Here is an 18719-nt window from a genome sequence, read left to right as displayed (position 1 = left end):
ACCTCGTATAATCTGAATTTGTCGCTTCAAGCTGTGCGGTTCTTTCCGTATTATCCAGTCAAATTAATGTCCATATGTTGTATGTTCTTAGTTTATTTAGTTGTGTTGAATTAGCACTTCAAATTATATCTGACAGTCGGATAATTTTTACTTACTTTTGCGTAGATATATTGTTAATTTATTCGTAAAGTTCTCTGCGCGTAAAGTTCTACTACCGTCCCTCACTGACTCTGCACGCCGGGAGAAAGAGGCCGATAGCCGAATTGACACCGATTGAGGGTGGCTCGTATGGGTCATCTGCATAGCTTTGGAGCAAGAATGCCCGCTTTTGAATACTATGGCTCCGATAATGTAATAAATTTAGAATGTACAGCCAAGTGCCTATAGACACTCGGACTATCAAACCCATGCCAAAACCTCGCATCGTATTACAGATATATGCGACAATGAAACCCACCTGCTTGTATTATAGTTTATGTGTAAACTGAAATCTGAATCATTGGTCACGATGAGATACAACCTTACATCAACCGTGACGAATAGATGACGCATTGTTCTAACTTTCAGAAGTTTTACTTTTTATATTTTTAGTTGTGGAATAAAATTAGTAGCTTATATAAAAATAACTTCTTCACTGCACAGCATTCCATTCGTAAACACAGCGACAGGAATCAAGAAGTGCCTGGATGCGAAAGAAGCATTCAAGTTAAAACAGACCTTAAACATCCAGTAAACGGTCTCCTTCTATTGTCAACAAAGTTCAATAAGTTTATCGGACCTTTAAAATGTTAACAAAATCTCATCTGCCGTTTATTGCAGCGACAAGACCAGAGGACTGGAGGATAACATAACATTTGTGTAATGCTGAATATGTCCTCTATCGTTTTCTCCATTTAAAAAGGAGTCGAGCAGCAATTCCGTTACGCAAGGACGGTTCATTTACAGGCAACAGGACTATCACAACTAACATACATACATACATAGAGGATCGCTCGTCTCGGTATGGTGATTGTATTATAAGCAGTGCATACTAACTATAATATTGTATTATCTAGCACAGGATTTAGAGAAAAATGTCCTTTACTGGCCTTTCTAGGCGACAAAATGATACGAAAGCAAAACAGATCACAAATTTTTAGTTATGGTTTCTACGCCAGTATTAACAGATTATCTTAATCTGAGTTAGTTAATCTGAGAGTTAGAAAATCATTTATCTCGAGGGGCGCGAAGAACAGAAATAAGGTAGTAAAAGTTCACAATGTAATCAGGTTATCTGTGCAATAAGGTGTCATGGTAAAGCCAGCCTTAACCATAATAAAAAGTACAAAAATACTGTAAGTAAGCAACCAATGCTATGATTATAACAGTGAACCTAACCTACTCCCTCGCCAGTCGGCCTGAAACCTCTAACATGCATTTGTAATCACCATCCGGAAGCAATCCTATGGATACGCGGAAAAAATCAAACACATCGTCTCAGCATCATTTTTCCATCGTCAATTGTCAGGTAGCAAAAGTTTTGTCCTGCGACGCTTTCGCCTTCACATCAATGCATCAAAGCCGTCTATAGGTTAGAACCTTTTTCCAGGGCGCCCGCGGAACATATGGACGCAAATACGCGTATGCACACGTGTATTTTCATATATATACATATATGCAACCATTGAAGTCGAGCGCATATTCAATGCAGTTTATCTGCGTGCTAGCTCGAGTTTACATAGGACCATACCTCCAGTTTCGAAGGCCGAATAATTATAAAAGCCAGGCTACCTATCACAGGTGAACAAGACGGTCGCGGTGATTGGCTTTGGTGTATATTTGGCTTCCAGCGCACGTGAAGCGTATAAACAAATTTATGGGGTCTGCTTTGCTTCTACACGTGTGAAAACCATCTACAAAGCTCCAAATCGAATCCAGAATTGATCTCAGGGTGTTTTCGGTCTACAACTGCGACAGACAAAGAAGCTAGCGCCGAGCGTCCAAGCTTTTTTTCTCAATATGTTAACGACTTTTAATAACAATGGATTTGTAGATAAACGTCAAAATTTCTTTAATATAATACAAGCTGCGATTTTGGTGAACCAGCACTATTGTATTTTGTAAAGTTAGGTTCATTGCATGTGCATGTAACGATATAGCATGTAAAATCAGGGAAAAACCTGAAAATTTTTGCTGCAGAGATGGCAGCTATTTCGTAGTGATCACAATGCTTTTATGGAATCGAGTTGACACACACGTTACTGTTTTTACAGTTGGTAAGTATACGAAACGTAGCGGTACCATTGATAATTTGAGATAAAAATGTGCTATTTTAAACGGTGCTTTTAATGGTCCGTTATTCCTCATCCCGAAGGCAGTAACCTCTGCTAATTTGTATTCCAGGGTAAAAAAATAAGCACCGGTAGTTGCTGACAAATGCATGAGGAAAAAACTGGGCAGAAAAGGTCATTATAAGCATAGGGAAAAAAATAGAATACTGGCATAATGCAAGATCTTGTGTTATTCAAGAAAAATTTACAACTAACCCCTCAGGTTTACATTGCAGCTTTTTGCAATAGCTAATATGAGAACCCTGCGAACTTGACAAAACGCATTGCTATAACTTTATAGTGCGACTCAATTGTAGAGTTTCGAAAATCCTCATCTCTATGTCTATAGATTATAAAGCAAAGTTAATATTCATAATAATCTTAAATAGCACTGTAGTAGGTAAGTTAAGCTGCTTGCGTCCAAATTTAACAAACGCAATGGCTCGTTTAAAAAGGAGGAAAACCTCGAAAATGTCCATCTAAAGATCCTCTAAGCTGACTTGCAAAAAAAAATACAAGGAGTACTGATTCCATTGCCGATAGTCTGATTACCTCAAGCGAGTTACAGCCTTCTGCAAAGTCAGTCTCAAGCTGCCAAATTTAAAAACATCCGGACCAGACTGGATATGAAACAATCGCATGGCTGTTCTAAGAAACGGTGTCATCACCACACTGTTCGTCGGGCTTATATTAACGCATGCTTATTTTCGGGAAGACTTTACGAAAAATGCAATTTTGCAAATTAAAAAAAGCCAAAATTATTAGAAATTTTCAAGAGGAATCGAAAACAGGACTTGCACCTATAAGCCTTTGTCAGATAGTAAAAATATATCTATCTAGAGCTACTAAGTGGACTTCAATCTGGTAAGTCAATAATTACACTAATAATAAAGCATACTACACGACATACGTCACGAAAAGTAGTGTTTTTTTATGCTCTCATATTTTTACGAAGCTGGTCTTTTTCAGGACTGACGTACATTTCGTTCACACAATTAGCTCTTGGCGACATCTTGACATAAATTCCGCAGTTCATACATAACATAGAGCTGAAGAACAAACTTAAATCGATCGAGAATGTCTTACCTACTATCGAATAAAAGGGAATAGTTAGGAAAAAAAAAGCGGGCAGTGCATGTTTCCTTAATGATGTTCCATATTCTTGCTACATAGGTTTTAACTCGCTTATCTGCCTGTGGTAGAGAGCCGCACTGAAGGGTTTAGGCAGGTTCACTATTTGCTATTCAATGTTTGTTCTCTGAATCTGTTCGTGTTCAACGAGCTCTACTCAAAGGGCCAAGCGCTGATATGCTGTGTGCGGCGTAGCTACCGAGCCTACCGAATCAACGAGCAGACAGACACGTTGCCTTTCTGCTGAGGACCCTCGCAGTGGTGGAAAGGTGTTCCGTGAGTTCAGCGCGTACGTTCCGCCAGTACGTTCGTTTCTTTCCTAGCTAAATATGGAACTTATTCAGTTTTAATCATTTCAAAGATGGCGATGAGGTATGTCCGTCCCCCAACTCTTTCTATCTCGCTGCTCTTGCCTATCTGTCTATTTGTTTATCTTGCTCTAATCTGTAAGGCCACTGACGTTGAAAACACTACCCTGTACACAAACGCACACTTGAGGTTTGTTTCTGCCAAGCGATACGGCGTAAACCAAACCTGCTGTTTGAATGTTTCCTTGATTAGTTTTAAGCAATCCTGCTCGTGCTACCTAGCATGCGCTGTAAGCGCAGACAGACCCTCAGCCCTGAGTCCCGCATTTCTTTAGACGAAACCACTGTGTCGGTCTTAGATTTTAGCGGTTTGATGTTAGCAGAGTTGAGGTTGCATAAGGCCACAAATCCGCGTCTCCTTTCAATGGTCGAGATAAGACCAATGAACGTTATTAGAAGTGGCTTTGTTTGTGGTTTGTGGGAGTGAAGCTGCAGTGGCCAGATCTTATCAGCGTGTTTGCCAACTACATACATGAGCGAAAGGATAAAAAAAAAAAAGGAAAGTAAGCTCGTTATTTAGGTAAGAAAGTAAGTGCTGGTGCTAACAGTGTTAGTAGAGACAAAAGTAGGTAAACGTATGATTCGTTATTGGCTACAAACTTATCAATTGATTTTCACTATTTTGTTCCCATTATAGCAAAGGGACACAGACATGTAGTTATGCTGTAGAAGCGTTCGAGTTACCTCAATGCTTTTTAAATACTATTTAAGAAATCTTAAGTACTAAATGGCATGCTTGTCGCTTTTCGAGAATTCCACTATGTATTCTTAAAACAGCCAAGTAATTGAAGGAATTTTTAAATCGCATCAAAATGTAGGAAAATATAACGTTGTCCTTATTTATTGGACGACTAACTTCATTAACGTAACGTACGCTTCATATATGACATAATATTTTGCCGCTGAGCTGTGATAAATCTTTTTATAATGTATGAGTAAATCGTTTGTGGATCTGAGCGTGTCCCTCCCGATACTTCTTTTCACAATCGTACGCAGTAGAAGCTGTATTTTATCTTGCGCACGATTTAAATCTGATCAAGGCTTCTTTTCTTTTGCTGTCCCATCCAGTGAACCGGGCAAGTAGAGTGTGGGTCCCTTGGTGTGAGGAGACTGCGCTTAACGGAACGCACGGCATATGCGGGGCTGGGTTGTAAAAAGAAAACCTTGGAGCGGCTATGAACCGATCGAACACAGACCATTTAGCCTTCTGAGAGCGGAACTAGCGTATGTCCTTTGTGTTTTAGTGCTTGCGAAACAGAGAATGCGTTTCGCCAGTTCCATAACCTCTTATTTCTATAGTTTTTTTAGTCAAATGCATTTTACGAAGCTAAACTCGCTTACACTTTGTTCATTCTATTTTATAAAACGTTGTTATCTAGCATTGTGCTATGGAGTAGGTCGTTCTCAAGCACTTATGTCACAAAGCTCCGTGTGTTTTTGGCTGACAAGCTTTAAGGTCATATGAAAAACGCCTTACTGGCTCAACTCGATAATGAAACATTTATGTTTTTATGTGACTGATTCCATTATGCAGTTCTAATGGGACATAATCTGTGTTGAATTAGAATGGAATGTTTGATTCAAGTTGCTCACCTGCTTCAGATGAACGTCAAATCCCATATTTCTATATCCTTATATGGGTAGCTCTGGCTCTCCCTAGGCAGTTTCGTACAAGGCGTTTGATGAACACGAGGCGATGACTCTCATAGATCACGGACACACAACTAAATACACGTATTTCCGTTCCTGCTTACCGTACCGGGGAGCTTTCTTTACTTTCTGGAAGCTATTGCGCTGGACGCCTCATGGATCTTACTTACTAATAGTTCCGTAATACCCGTTGGAGCGAATAGCAGGTAATCAATCATTATCGAAAATCGCCTCTGCGCTTAATAGCACCGAGACGAGATAATGACTTCTATTTCAGCTGACATGGCTACTGAAACTGCTGATAATACGGTGAGGCATAATTTTCATGTTAAACGGGAATATGTGTACGTCGTTAGTCTTCATTTCATAATCTGTGTTGTCATAGACGCGCTCGGATGACGGCGTAAGTATGCGACTGGTTACTTCAATGTTCGACCAGATATGCTGTCTTAGCCTGTAAAGCCTTTTTAGTCCTTGAGATATGTAACCGGTTCAATGTTGTCCGCAGTAATTGTCACGACAGCTGTAACTTTTGCTGTTAGAACGATGGCAGCGAAGTGTTTCCATGTTCAGAAAGCGATCACGTTATATATTGAACTGAACAAAAAACTTTCGTATTTAATGTTTTACTCGTAGGAAAACCTCAACCGTACATCGAACATAGCGTCACTTTTCATTATGAAATATTCTCGATGCTAGAGAACGTGTCCGTAGACAACCGGCGATGACCGATAACGGCATCCCAGCTAACGTAATAAACAGGACATATTTATGGAATTTGGGATAGATATGAGTTCATCCTAGAATAGATTTATTGATGTACAGGTATATCCTTATTTTTTCGTATGAATAATGGAAACGTTCGCTTGCTTAGGTAAATGCGACACTCGCGTCTTATGGACATACTATACGATGCTTGCTTGTCTTTAAAAAAATCAGGCCCGCAGATTGTCTGCATTTCGTATCACTTGGTAGATGGGAATAGAAGCCAAGCTCCGTATGATCACTGTCAGCCAAGGGCAACATTGATACGTATCACTAACGACTCTACAAACAACCGTTCGATTAAGTTGGCTGTCTGATCAACATGTTGACATACCAAGTTACTTTGAGCCTCCTAGCGACAGGAAGATCCCCATGAATATTCTTACTTCTCGACTCCCGTGTCTATGAAATGTCGCAAGCCGTCGGTTCATGTACTAGACTAGCCGCATTTTGAATTTCGCCAACTCGTTTGCATTGTTTATGTTGCTCATTACCGTTCTAATGTATCGACGAACGCAAGCTCAGGTAGTAACTACGAGCCAAGTTAATTTCAATTACCCCGGCATACAAGCAGATACCAGTTCCGCGTTTCATATCGATAATATTTGGATTACCAGTTCCGCGTTTCATATCGATAATATTTGGATTATCTTACTGCGTCTCCCCACTAGAAGTTGTTTTACTTGGCGGGATTTTAATTACAACTCACATGGATTTTCAGTACCTTTGACTGGCTTCATCGAGTGCCAACTACAAAAATACTTTTCTAAAGCAAATCCTGTTAAAGAGTTTTTGAATCACTCTCTGGCCTTCGTCGTTTGTTGACAAGATTTCGATAGATGTGCTCGATCTTGATGAAGCTTGGTTTGCTCACTTGAACAATAGCCTTTATCTTTGTCGTCAGGAGCAGGACACTAAATCCACAGTCATAATTCTTCGTGGATCTTTTAAAGGAGAGGATTTTCGTTTACTTCTGAAGACTGCTGTTGAAAATATTTTATGTGGGTATGGACTTTCTTTACAGCTTAAGAAGAAAAAACGACTAGTCGATTATGTGCCATCCAGAGTATGTCAATGGAATTCTATAGACATAGCTGGTAATAGGCGTTGCATGTACAGGATCTCTACGTACGGACACAATACTTATGTAAACTTTAGATAACAAAAATTACAATTAATCGTTATTATCAAAATTATGAAGTTAAAGCTAGAAGAACAATTCTATAAATCTCAACGCATACCAGAAGCTCTAGATAACTGATAAAATAATGAGACGGTAGCAAGAAAATTGAGTAAGCCAATACCCTGTACTTATCACAAAACCATTCTACCTTAAGCTAACAGGTATCGTCCGTTCGACTATTGTAAAATTATTTCGAGAAAAGCAAAATTTTAATCTATCGTATAAATTCAGTGCAAATCCAAAATTAACCATAAGGATAGCAATACATATTTTTAAAATCGGCTGACATTTTTACGTATTTTCCCAATCTAACTTGAGATTTTAGTCCTCAATTTGTCGAAGTTTAGTTCAACCCAGACATTATACGCCCTCCTGGCCGGCGTCAAGTAGCAGAAGGTCGAAGAAACTGAGTGAAGTACCTTGTGGAACAAGCAGCAGTCTACATTGTACTGCTCTAAAACCATAATGTCAAAATCGGTCAGGCGAATACAGGCCGCTCAGGACGACGAACCTATTTTTTTTTAAAACGAACTACAGAGCTGCCGGCCTATGATAGCTGACAAAAGAAAGTTCGAAGGACCTGGGAGGCCGACGGAGTTTCTGTACACTCAGCGAAATCTGAGCTAAGACCGAGAAAAAATCGCGCAGTTCGAGATTGCACAAGTTGGCATGGCTGGGAGAGCGTAAAGGAACCGCTTTGCTGAAAAGTACGGACGCGGGCTTCTGACTAACAATGTGCCCGTATTTATTTACGCAAAGTTCGATATATATCGATACAGAAGTCTATATCTGCAGAAGCGTCTATAGCTGTTGCAAGCCGCTACCTCTGGAAAAACGTTCCCGTTTTTAATTCTCTTTTTTTGTCTAAAATATAATAAAATTGCCATTTAAGAAGTAGCAGGTGATTGCATTGCAACGCAGGGCGTATTCAATTGTTTGTGTATGCCAGAAACGAAATATGGCTGAGGGGAATGGACAGTGGGTTAAATACTTCCGTGATCAATCGACGAGACACAAAGCAAAGATGAATTTCAAATTGTATATCTGTAACTTTTGTTCCATATCACACTCCCTGTGTTAGCGCGCACTCTATTGTCATATGCAACAGCCGAATCTGATAGAACTATCAACTGCTACAGTTAAACCTGTACTGGCATCAAAAGTTACCACTTAGATTAAAAAAAAAAAAAAAAAACGTTTCATAATATTTTCAACCTTCGCAATATTGAAACTACCCGTTTAGGTAGCACACCAATTACCAAAAGGCTTTTTCGCTCAATTTTCACGTAATGTAGTTTCTGCTCGCAGTCATCTAACATACGTAACATTAGCTAATACGCATACTCACGTAACAGAGTCTAATAGGTACTACTACTACTACTACTACTACTACTAGTATTAATGGTAGCAGTCCTATAGACAAAAAAAAAACCTCTACTCTTGTTAATCATGGTATGCCGCTTTGTTGCCCCCTTTACCGCTTTTTTGGCCACACGTTTGCCTCTGCGAGAATGGAAGCAGTCGAAGCAGTAACGATAAAAGCAATAGTACTAGCGACCTTTCAACGCAGCAGAATCGGCCAGCCAGTATTTTGCTGATAGGGTATTCTCGCAGCCGACGCTCTTCATTTCTCACCAGTGCGTCCTATGCTGCCTGGGTCGTGAGGCCAGGGAGGGTCCATTTCAAACGAATAACACGCACCACTAACCTTTGCTAATAGTTAAACGGCTTTAACAATGAAGAGTAGCCAGACTGACTGCAAGCAGTGCAGACTGAAAACCGTCGGGAATCCCCTACGGCATATACTATACTATACTCGGGCGAGCTGACGACTTGCGGGCTAAGTTGCGATGAAGGGAAACTGTCAGATGGCGGCACAAAGAGATCAACACTCATATAAAAGACAACGAAAGTCCCAAGTGACAGAGAGCCGTTGTTCTGGTCAGAAGGCAGTACGGGCTGAATCGCGCTGGAAGAAACTATGCGTCGTGTGCCTCACAGTCTTGTTATGGGTAGAGGCATCACAGTTCCTGCCACAGAACTCCCTGGGGTCCCTGCTGGCGGTAAACAGCCAGCCAGGCATCGTCTGTTAGTTTGGCTTGCTTGCCGTCGTTGTAGTTCTCTATACCATCCCTATGTAGTAGCAACAGTTGCCATTCGGCAATACCGTCTTATCGTCGGTCGATCCAGTTCTCCGACGCACGTTTTCTAACGAATAGAAAGAGGCCGGCTTCCCGACGACGCAATCGTCTGCTAGGGACACTTGAAAAATGAAATGTAGCCTATACATACATATATAGAGAATGAAAAGGCAGTGTCATATGCAGAAGTCAAAAGGGAATCTGATAAACATAGATAACTTTCTCATTGTATCGTTGACACGTAGGAGAAGATAAGGTTAGGTAAAATGGAAGCTAAATCGGGCAAGTAGTTTCTATCTAACAAGGAAATGCTGGTTTCAGAAATGAGTTCTATCAGACTTTTAACACATTTTAAGTGCATATGTTTTGGACCTAAGCTGGGCTATAAAGGAGAAAAGCAACCAGTTGACTTTTTTTATTATAGTCTTACCTGCCCCACATCATAGAATCCACAACTGCAAACATATAACTTTTAAAAAATTATCCTCATTAAGTAATATTATATCGAGCCTTGTGTGCTCTGTGAAGTGGGGTAACGTGGAGGTAACCACTACGTACTTTGCACAAACTCACAACATCATTCATCACTATTTATTGACTAAAACTTGGTGTGCATGTACAATAAGTTGAAGGCGAGGCACGTGTGCTCTCTATTGAGTGATACGTACTAAACGGCGACTCGTAAGGCCTACAAATGCATCGAATCTTATTCACGTCATGGTAACTGCTATCCGTACATAATTTATGACAAAATCTATGCATAGCAAATCGAACAAATCGGTGCCGATTTTCTAGGTTTTTCCGGCTTTTCCGATGTTCAGAAACTAGGCCTGGTATCCGGAAAAATTGGAGTCGACGTTTCTGCACTTTTATCCCTCTTTCTGATACTTACGTACGCTAGAGTCCAAGAAAAATTGTATTTTTCTAGAAAATCCTTTGTGAAGAGTGATACGTCCGCCCCGATAAACCCGAACGAAAAAACGAACAGTTCTTAAGCATCGACCCTCAGAAAGTCGAGCTCAATCATATTAAAACCTATAAAAACAATCATGAGCGTGATTTAACAGAGCTGTCGTTATTTTTAAAATGGGCGTCAAAGGGTACAAAACTCTGGCAAACTCTTTGTTTGATGTAGCGAGTTGATGTTAGTACTTTTAGTGGTACTTCGATATCAGGATAGAAAGAATGGGGCACTTATTCAGCGCTAGTTGTGCTGAAGCAAAGGATGTCAATTTTCAAAGCGACTCCTCTTCCAACACTTCATTGCGTTTGTCGTCGTAACGTTGATGCCAAGATGTACAACTCCTTAGGTTGCGAGGCACGAGGTCGGCCACATGAAGCGAAGTGTCGATGTGTTCGTGATGTTCCTTGAGGGAGCAAGGGAGGCCAGGAGGAGAACGAAAAAGTACGAAAGTACGAAAACGGAGGAGAACGTAACGTTCTCTCGCTGCAATTAGACGCCATAACAAGGCTAAAAGCTAGTTGACTTTTCCTTTGGGAATAACACTGGCTTCCATCTCAGACTTGTTGACTGCCAGATAGCATTAAACAGGGTACGCTGTCTACAAATGAGGGACCTGTCAGACACAAATGTTAATTCTGTAACGTGGGTAGAACAGACCACCTTGGCTGAACTTGCTTGTGAGTCCATCGGGTAAATTTCCTTTCTAATTGGAGGTCTAATGTGCTAGTCTCTGTTTTAAGCCTTCTTCTTTCCCTAAGTGACGTAGAATTTAGGAACCATACTAAATATTTAGCTGGTTGAAAGGAACATTGTTCTGAAATAGTTATTGCCAGGTTCAGATAGATAACATTGTCTTGTCAACGATTTATAAAGGTAGCCTTCAGTGTTTGTTCTGGGAAAAGTTGTTTGCCAACAAAGCTCACATTCGCGTCTGTCACAAACAAGTTGTTTGTAAGTTTTGTGTTAAGGAACTTTAACTAACAAAAGATCTTTTTGTGGGCATGATAGAGTTTGAGCTAGCGTTACATCATGCTTGGCTTGTGTAAGGTATATTGTTAGTAAGGAAATGTGCTTTGCCCTAGGGTAATGAGAATTTTGTTTTGTTTCGATCATAAGACGGAGTGGCAAACTTTGTCATGGCAGCTTAATTGATAACTCGATAATTCATGTTTTCCCGAAAAGTAAACAAGTCACATTAACGACTCTAATGGTAATCAAGTCTATATTTGACCGCTTGGTAACAACTGGTATCAAGAATTATTATACAGAATACTACTATTATTATTATTATATCACTATTATTATGTGAAATTATACTGCTAGCAATAAAATATAATTATTCTATTTTCTCAGAATCCATATATTGTTCATAATGTACATTTTATTTTAATCGAGAACAAGGCGATACGATCCCCACCTAAATGAAAACATGTAATTATAATGTCCATCAGATCATCGGTTTTAATTAATTACCTGACCCGTTTTAGATATTTGTTCTGTATTACGTTCACAGCTAATTTTAAGCAACGGCAAAACAGATAGTTCTTATATGGTGTAAGTAATCTGGGGTCGTGCCGTGTGTATGTAGTTTGTGAGACGATATAATTTGCAAATCTAGGTCTAAAAACCATTTCTAGCTAGGTACATATCGGTGTTTATTGCATGCCGCACTACCCAGCCTGCCACTTTTGTGAGTTTTTTGTTCTTAAGAAAGAGCTGAACATGCTAATTATAGCCCTTTCCCAGACCTGAAGGACATTCTCTTTGCATGCCTGCACCGATATGCTGCAGTGTAAGATTCCTCTCGACGCATACTCAGTATAAATAATGTAAGCCTTATGATTAGGTTTTTATTCTAACAATTGAAAGATGGCAAAAAAGCCGGAGTTTTCACATGAATATTTTAAACACGTTTATGAAGATAATACATACGCACACCGTTTCCAGAGTTTCCTGAATAAGCATATTCTTTGCGTACCCAAAAATACTGTATGACGGCTCTTGTGCATACACATTCAAAAAGGCCCGACGGCAAAAATCCCTCAGGACTTACTAATTAGGTCAAGTGGCTTGAAAAGAAGTCAGAGACAAATAACAAAAAGTACTGAATAACAAGGTTAACCCTACTTGATCTACAGTGATTAAGCATAATAGATGGGCTTCGTGGCAACAAAAACTCTTTCACACTGCTAAAATCCTTTTCACTTTCTTCAACTCTCCGAATATCTGTATACACTAAAACGCACGGTACAACACTAGTGTATATTCTGTTTCCCCTTAACTTTCGCTGTCGCTAAGCAAATATCTCTCTGTTCCACACAGTTCAACAGAACTTTCTAGTTCCGCAAACAGCTACGCAGCTGGGCTCAACCGAAATAGCAGTGTCAACTTGCCCCCATATCCTCTCCAGCTGATTCACCTCTAGTCGTAATTCCACATGAGTCAGGATTATGTGACACCCTCCAACGGCATCAGCGTCGCTGCCGTCGCATCTTCGTCCTTCTCTTTGCATTGCTGGCATCCTAGTTTGGGGCAGTCTACGTTGCGACATTTGCCGGACAGACAGATTCATTTCCGTTCGCATACGGTCTCTAGCTGTTTCAACCGTCCCTGCTTGGGCCGTTGATGCCTGAAGTACGCATCATGTGGCGACTGCAAACGCCAGAGTCAACTCTCATCGATCAACGTCTAGCAACGAAGCTAGAACTACATTGTCACTTCAAGGATTTTTGTACCGTGACGAGAAAGCCGCGTTTTGGCAGCTATGGAAAAAGCAAGCCGATGTGGAATCTAGAAGAGCCGGAAAAGGTAACAGTGGGAGTACTAATACAAAGAAAAAGCAAAAGCACTGGGATCTGCCATTGATAACAGATCGCTAAGTTTGACTTCGGCCCAACTCCTCATGACGAATTCAAGATATTGTGTCATTTGTGTGCACACGTTTGCTTATTTACCAAACGAGGTTTAGCATATGTAATACACCTAGCGACCTTATCTGTGCGAAGGCGAAGTGGTGCCTCTCGCGTTGTGAAAAATTGTATTATTTTATTTGATAACTATGTCACCCATTTTGATTGCTATATAGAATAATTTGTTAACGTTGCAGCTTCTTTGTTTTCATACAGATCGTCAATTGAGCCTGCAAAAGACAGGCACTGTCATTTGCGCTAGGTAGACAAGTCGATCTCATTACGAGGGCAACAAAGCTGCCGGATTTTGTGTGACGCTAATCTGCTAAACCTAACACAGAAAAGTGTTACAGATTATAATAAAATATATGATTTTGTGGAAAATGATCCCGCACTACCAGTGAATTGTAGTAACATCGATCAATCGCTATAAAATGATCTGTCCGGTACAATACGAAGGTTCTGTAAGCATAATAATACAAAGAATCTTGGGATTCCGCCTAAGACCTAGAAGGTCTCGGCGAATACTAATGAAGCCATCTTTATATTCTTATGATAACCGTATACATACACGCATAAGATAGGAACAGCGATATCAGTTCCACCAGCTTTAGGAAATAGAAACGTGCCCAGTTTCTTGAGCGGAAACCGATTGTAATGGGCCATAAATATTCAACACACACGAGTAGATATACATTACGATTAACTCTATATCTATAACTATTGAATAAACATGTAACAATCTGTAACTTAGCCGACCTCAAAACTGATTTTGGGAAACTAGGCACAAATCCAATTTTGTCGAAATGATTGGCCGCTTTGGATACTCGTAACCGTCTTTGTGGCTTCGTTATTTTGCAACGTAGCCAGGATATTTTATTACAACTATAGAAACGTACCGTATTACTTGAACTAGATGATTACTTAGTTTAATAAAATTTTTATTTAGCTTTGTTGGTAGAAGTTGAAGAAGACTTCAAACAGGTCGACAATATAACGTTCCAGTATAGGAAAAGATGTATATACAAAACCATTTGAAATCATACAACTAATTTGAAAGGTCTGCCAGATGTCCTAAGAACCGTACCAGAAAGCGGCAGAGCGACGAGCAGTGTGGTACCAAGCGTAATTTTGCCGGAACATCTCTATGCAACGTTAGGCTCGTGAAAATCTACCTCTTTCCATGGTAACAACAAAGCAAGTGAAGTTGTGGCTCGTTAGCCAGTTCGTCCGTTTCTAACCGTTGCTGTGGACTTTACTTACAACCGCTCTACTTATAGCACCCAAAGCAAAGAAATCTCCACAAATTTTTGTTTGTTGTCCCCCCAAAGATTCGTCCTGAAAGCTTTCCTTACTGGGAGCTCAAAACGATGCCGTAAGCGCTCGGACAGCAATGGCGAGTCGCCTAGGAGATACATAAGACGATTTCGGGTTACTATGTGTGGTCCCAGTTCTCTTTTAAGGAACGGGACTATAATGCAATTTAATTATTCAAGGTCCTCTGTTGTAGGCTCTTTCCAAATGACACGTATTTCATTCACGTTGCGATTGGAGCCATTTTGAGGCGGAGCAAGCTGAGCGCCATTGCCATAAATAAAATTGCTTTTCTGTATTTTTTGGTGAGGTGTGCAGTGGAGCTTCTGCCGTTCGCTAGAACGAGCAACCACAGGTACGGAAATTGGTTAACATAGGTAAGGGGCGACCCGCCGAAGTGTCAGTGGCCGCTGTTCTGCCTACCTTGCTTAGCTCCATCGGTTTCTAATAAATGCGTATTCGTGATGTTAAAGATAGAAGAAACGTATGCAACCTCTCTTTCATTTCAGACAGAGTAGATCCGTGGCTTTAAGATTACCTAACCGATGATTCCATCACAAAAGGTTTATTACACCAAGCATATTTCACGATTCGTAGCGCTTACCTTTTGAAAATAAGGCAGCCGTATTTCTCAGATACCAACAAAGTCGTCGAAAACCGGCCGCTTCCGATATGCAAATATCTTGATGCTACATCAAGTGAAGCTACGGGTGCAAGGATATACTTTGGCTTAAAGATCATCATATAATTTATGGATAGTAATGAAAGGCAAAACTTGGATGATACGTGAATCCACTTCACCATAACATAAGTTATTTTATCAGATGGTCGTCCTATTAGTCATGTTTTCGCTGTTTCAAATGTATACTGTTAGTATATTTGTTTTATAAACATCTTCCTTTGTTTGCATTGTGCATTAGAATCACACTGCCCACCTGGTGTAAAAAAAGTTTTCTTTAATCGAAGTAGCGTCCAGACGAAAGCGCTCGCATGTAGACAGAGGATAATTGCTTAACACATATAGAAACCAAGGCGAAGTTTTTTGTTGAACATACCGGGAGATAAGTAAGTTGTTACGGTGAGTTGATGCACCGCGCTGGCCATAAGTTCACCCTAAACTGGGCCAACTTCAACGAGGGTTTCTTTACCTAGCAGTTATTCACACGGTACACTTGGAACTAATGAATCATAGGCCGTTGACAATGTAACGTGGCGACAGAAGTTTTTATCAATGATATTTTCGGTGAGCGTATTTGTAGATATGTATCTAGAGTAGTCATGCAAACATTGTGTTTCATAGCATCGCTAAGCTCCGAAGCTTCAGTTTTTCCCGTTAACGCGTATCGGAAGACAAATTTTGCTCCCCTTCGTCCAGTAACGATGCTACGATGCTATACCGTATTGAATCAAAATGACTAAGCGCAAAAGCTCACGGCTCGTCTTCGTGCTACAACAGCCGTTACATTTAAGATAAGCTAGCCGGTGCGGCGAGCGTGAAACCTCAGCCAGGGGTAAAGATAACCTATCATAAATACCTCGATTTATCCTTTATGTAGATTATTCCGTTTGCAATAAATAATAGAAGCTCATAAAAAAATCAGTAGAGTGTGAAGCCCGAGAATATTACATGGCACCGTATGAATGGCCCGAAACTATGTTCCTGGTTACTATATACATACAGTATAACATATCGAACACGTTTCGCCTCGATCTGCCCTGATATTGAGAAACGCTAGCTAGGCGTAGCGGTACTTCTTCGACATTACTTCAGAGACATCGCTTTTGTGATTGTTGTCTGATCAACCGATAAAGAATAGGAGCCTGATGATGATTTGTCATTTCATTTTTTCATCAATATTTATAAAAAACAACATTTAGTACGTTTGGTGATCACGTGCTTTACACAACGGTTTTCAAGTCCTGAAATATTTGTCAGCGAACAGCTAGGCGCTAGCTCCTTAAAAAAAATCGGCCTTGGATCTATGCACGCCATTTTGCCTATTTTGTTTATCTATACGGTTATCGATCCATATTTAGATAACCGTTGCTATGACGAATTGTGTGTTTGGAAAGTACCGCTGCCTACTATTTATAGAAAGTAACTGTATTGCGCTCAAATTGATTAGTAATTAAGTTAAGTTCATCAGCAGAATCAAACCTTAAGCACTTCCATTTTAACAGATTAACACCTTAATAATAAACCTGAACTAAATAATAAACTTCTATAGTTGGTGAAATCACATCGGACACAGTAGCAAACCTCATATTTCTACAGGCGCACATATTTTTTGCCACTTAGATTCACTCACTTGATCTTTTTGGTTGATGAAGAGCTTTGTGTTAACGCGATTAGACTCAAGGGAAGCAGGCGAAGGCGTCCTTTCTTAAAGGCGTCATCCTCACCTAATCCTAGATTGTCTTCTAGAATGCAGATCTTCATGTTGGAGACTACTGGTAATCTTCCCTTGATGATATCTCTTGCGGCATTAGAAATGCTTCCGCTGCAGTAGAGCGGAAAGATTTCCGGCAATTTCAACGAAAACATTTCCTACGAACGGGCGTTTGCAACGTAGTTGATGCTATCGCCAGCAAGAACTATAATCTCGGCCGTCGGGAGAAATCTGCAAGGATTAAATTGCGGCTTTATGTTATGCAATATCTAAGCCTTTATGCAATCTTGCCGCAGAGTAAACAGCACACCAAGGTAATCCACCCTAACGTGAGGCCAAACGCAGCCCGCTTGACTATGTGCCTAGACCTACCCCGTTTTGTGTAGGTGAAAAACGTGATACCGTCAACGTCTGTATCTAACGATGCTCTCTGATATTAGGTTAAGAATCATAATCTTGCATCTTGTCCTGGGAGGGAAGGTAATGATGGTAATGGCGCTAACTGCTGAGCACTACTTCATTAGGTATTCATACACACTTCTAACAGGACAAACGACTGAGGCGGCCGAGCAGTCACCTTTGGTTAAAGGTTTTATACAGGCACAGTGGTTCTAGGATCGGTTATCGATTCTAGATGTTTCACCATCAAGGAGATTTATGTGTGCTATATAGCCATACCCGTAAAACGACAAAGTGCAATGGTTCCAAAAAAGCCTTTCGTTGATTCCCTTCGCTACATACACTTACCTGTATATCGGTTTTTATCATTAGCTTGCTTTGCGGATAGTTCATTGCGTACTTACACATGTTGTGATCTTATAGAAGAAATTCTGTTTTTGGCAAATAATAGGCAACCTGTTAAGTTCTAACTACAAATAACTTACCAGCAAGCTACTATTTTGGATTCAAAGGCATTGCTCAAGTGATGCACTGCCGTGAACCGCGCTTTTGCGGACGTGTCAATAAAGCGTAACAGAAATAATGTCTTTATTAGTTAACGTTATCAAATGAGCAGCAAGCTAGTACCAAAATAATATAGAAAATATGAACTTATGTTTGCGTTTGTTTCAATTAGTAAACTATTAAGGCAGGTAGCGGCGACCATCAAATAAGCATATTGCTCCGCGGGCACTTGCAACCGACTGACCCATATACATCCCAAGTAAGAAGCCTGACAAAAAAGAAGCAAAAATTGCTTACAATGCTAATTCAAGCAGGCTCATTTTAGCAATGAGGAGCTGAGATCGTCGTCACCCTTCGTGGATTATACACGTTAGTTAAAAAAAACTACTAGTCTCGAATGATCGCGCTATAAGTAAGTCGCAAAACAAAGCTCTCGATTCTAATGTGACAGCTGTGTCTTATCTTCTCAAAATCGGATGTATGTTCCTATCAACGGATATGTCAACGTAATAAGCAAATCACACGACGCTCGAACGTTTAAACACACGCGTATCTGAAACAACAATAACGTTATATATATAGATACCGGAAAACATAGATATTTATCAATTACACTTAGAAAAATAAAAGCAAATGATATTCATATTTATCAAAATGGAAAAATCAATATGACAATGTTATCCAAGCATTGC

At 40.1% G+C, this 18719-nt stretch overlaps 1 long non-coding RNA gene across 4 annotated transcripts in view; it reads right to left on the bottom strand.

Annotated features, from left to right (window-relative positions):
• LOC111263391 (uncharacterized) overlaps positions 1 to 18526 on the bottom strand; it is a 19191-nt gene extending 665 nt beyond the window's left edge. Inside the window, exons 1-2 of one of the 4 annotated variants that reach the window (XR_002682200.2) lie at positions 18325 to 18526; positions 17044 to 17355 (exon numbers count right to left, since the gene is read on the bottom strand). This is a non-coding gene — a long non-coding RNA (uncharacterized LOC111263391). The other 3 variants (XR_015312289.1, XR_015312290.1, XR_002682199.2) reach the window with 3 other exon arrangements.
• Positions 18527 to 18719: the final 193 nt, after the last annotated feature.

This window comes from Varroa jacobsoni, unplaced genomic scaffold, assembly GCF_002532875.2.
Source record: "Varroa jacobsoni isolate VJ856 unplaced genomic scaffold, vjacob_1.0 scaffold_762, whole genome shotgun sequence".
Lineage (NCBI taxonomy): Eukaryota > Metazoa > Arthropoda > Arachnida > Mesostigmata > Varroidae > Varroa > Varroa jacobsoni.
This window is presented reverse-complemented; position numbering and strand designations above follow the sequence as displayed.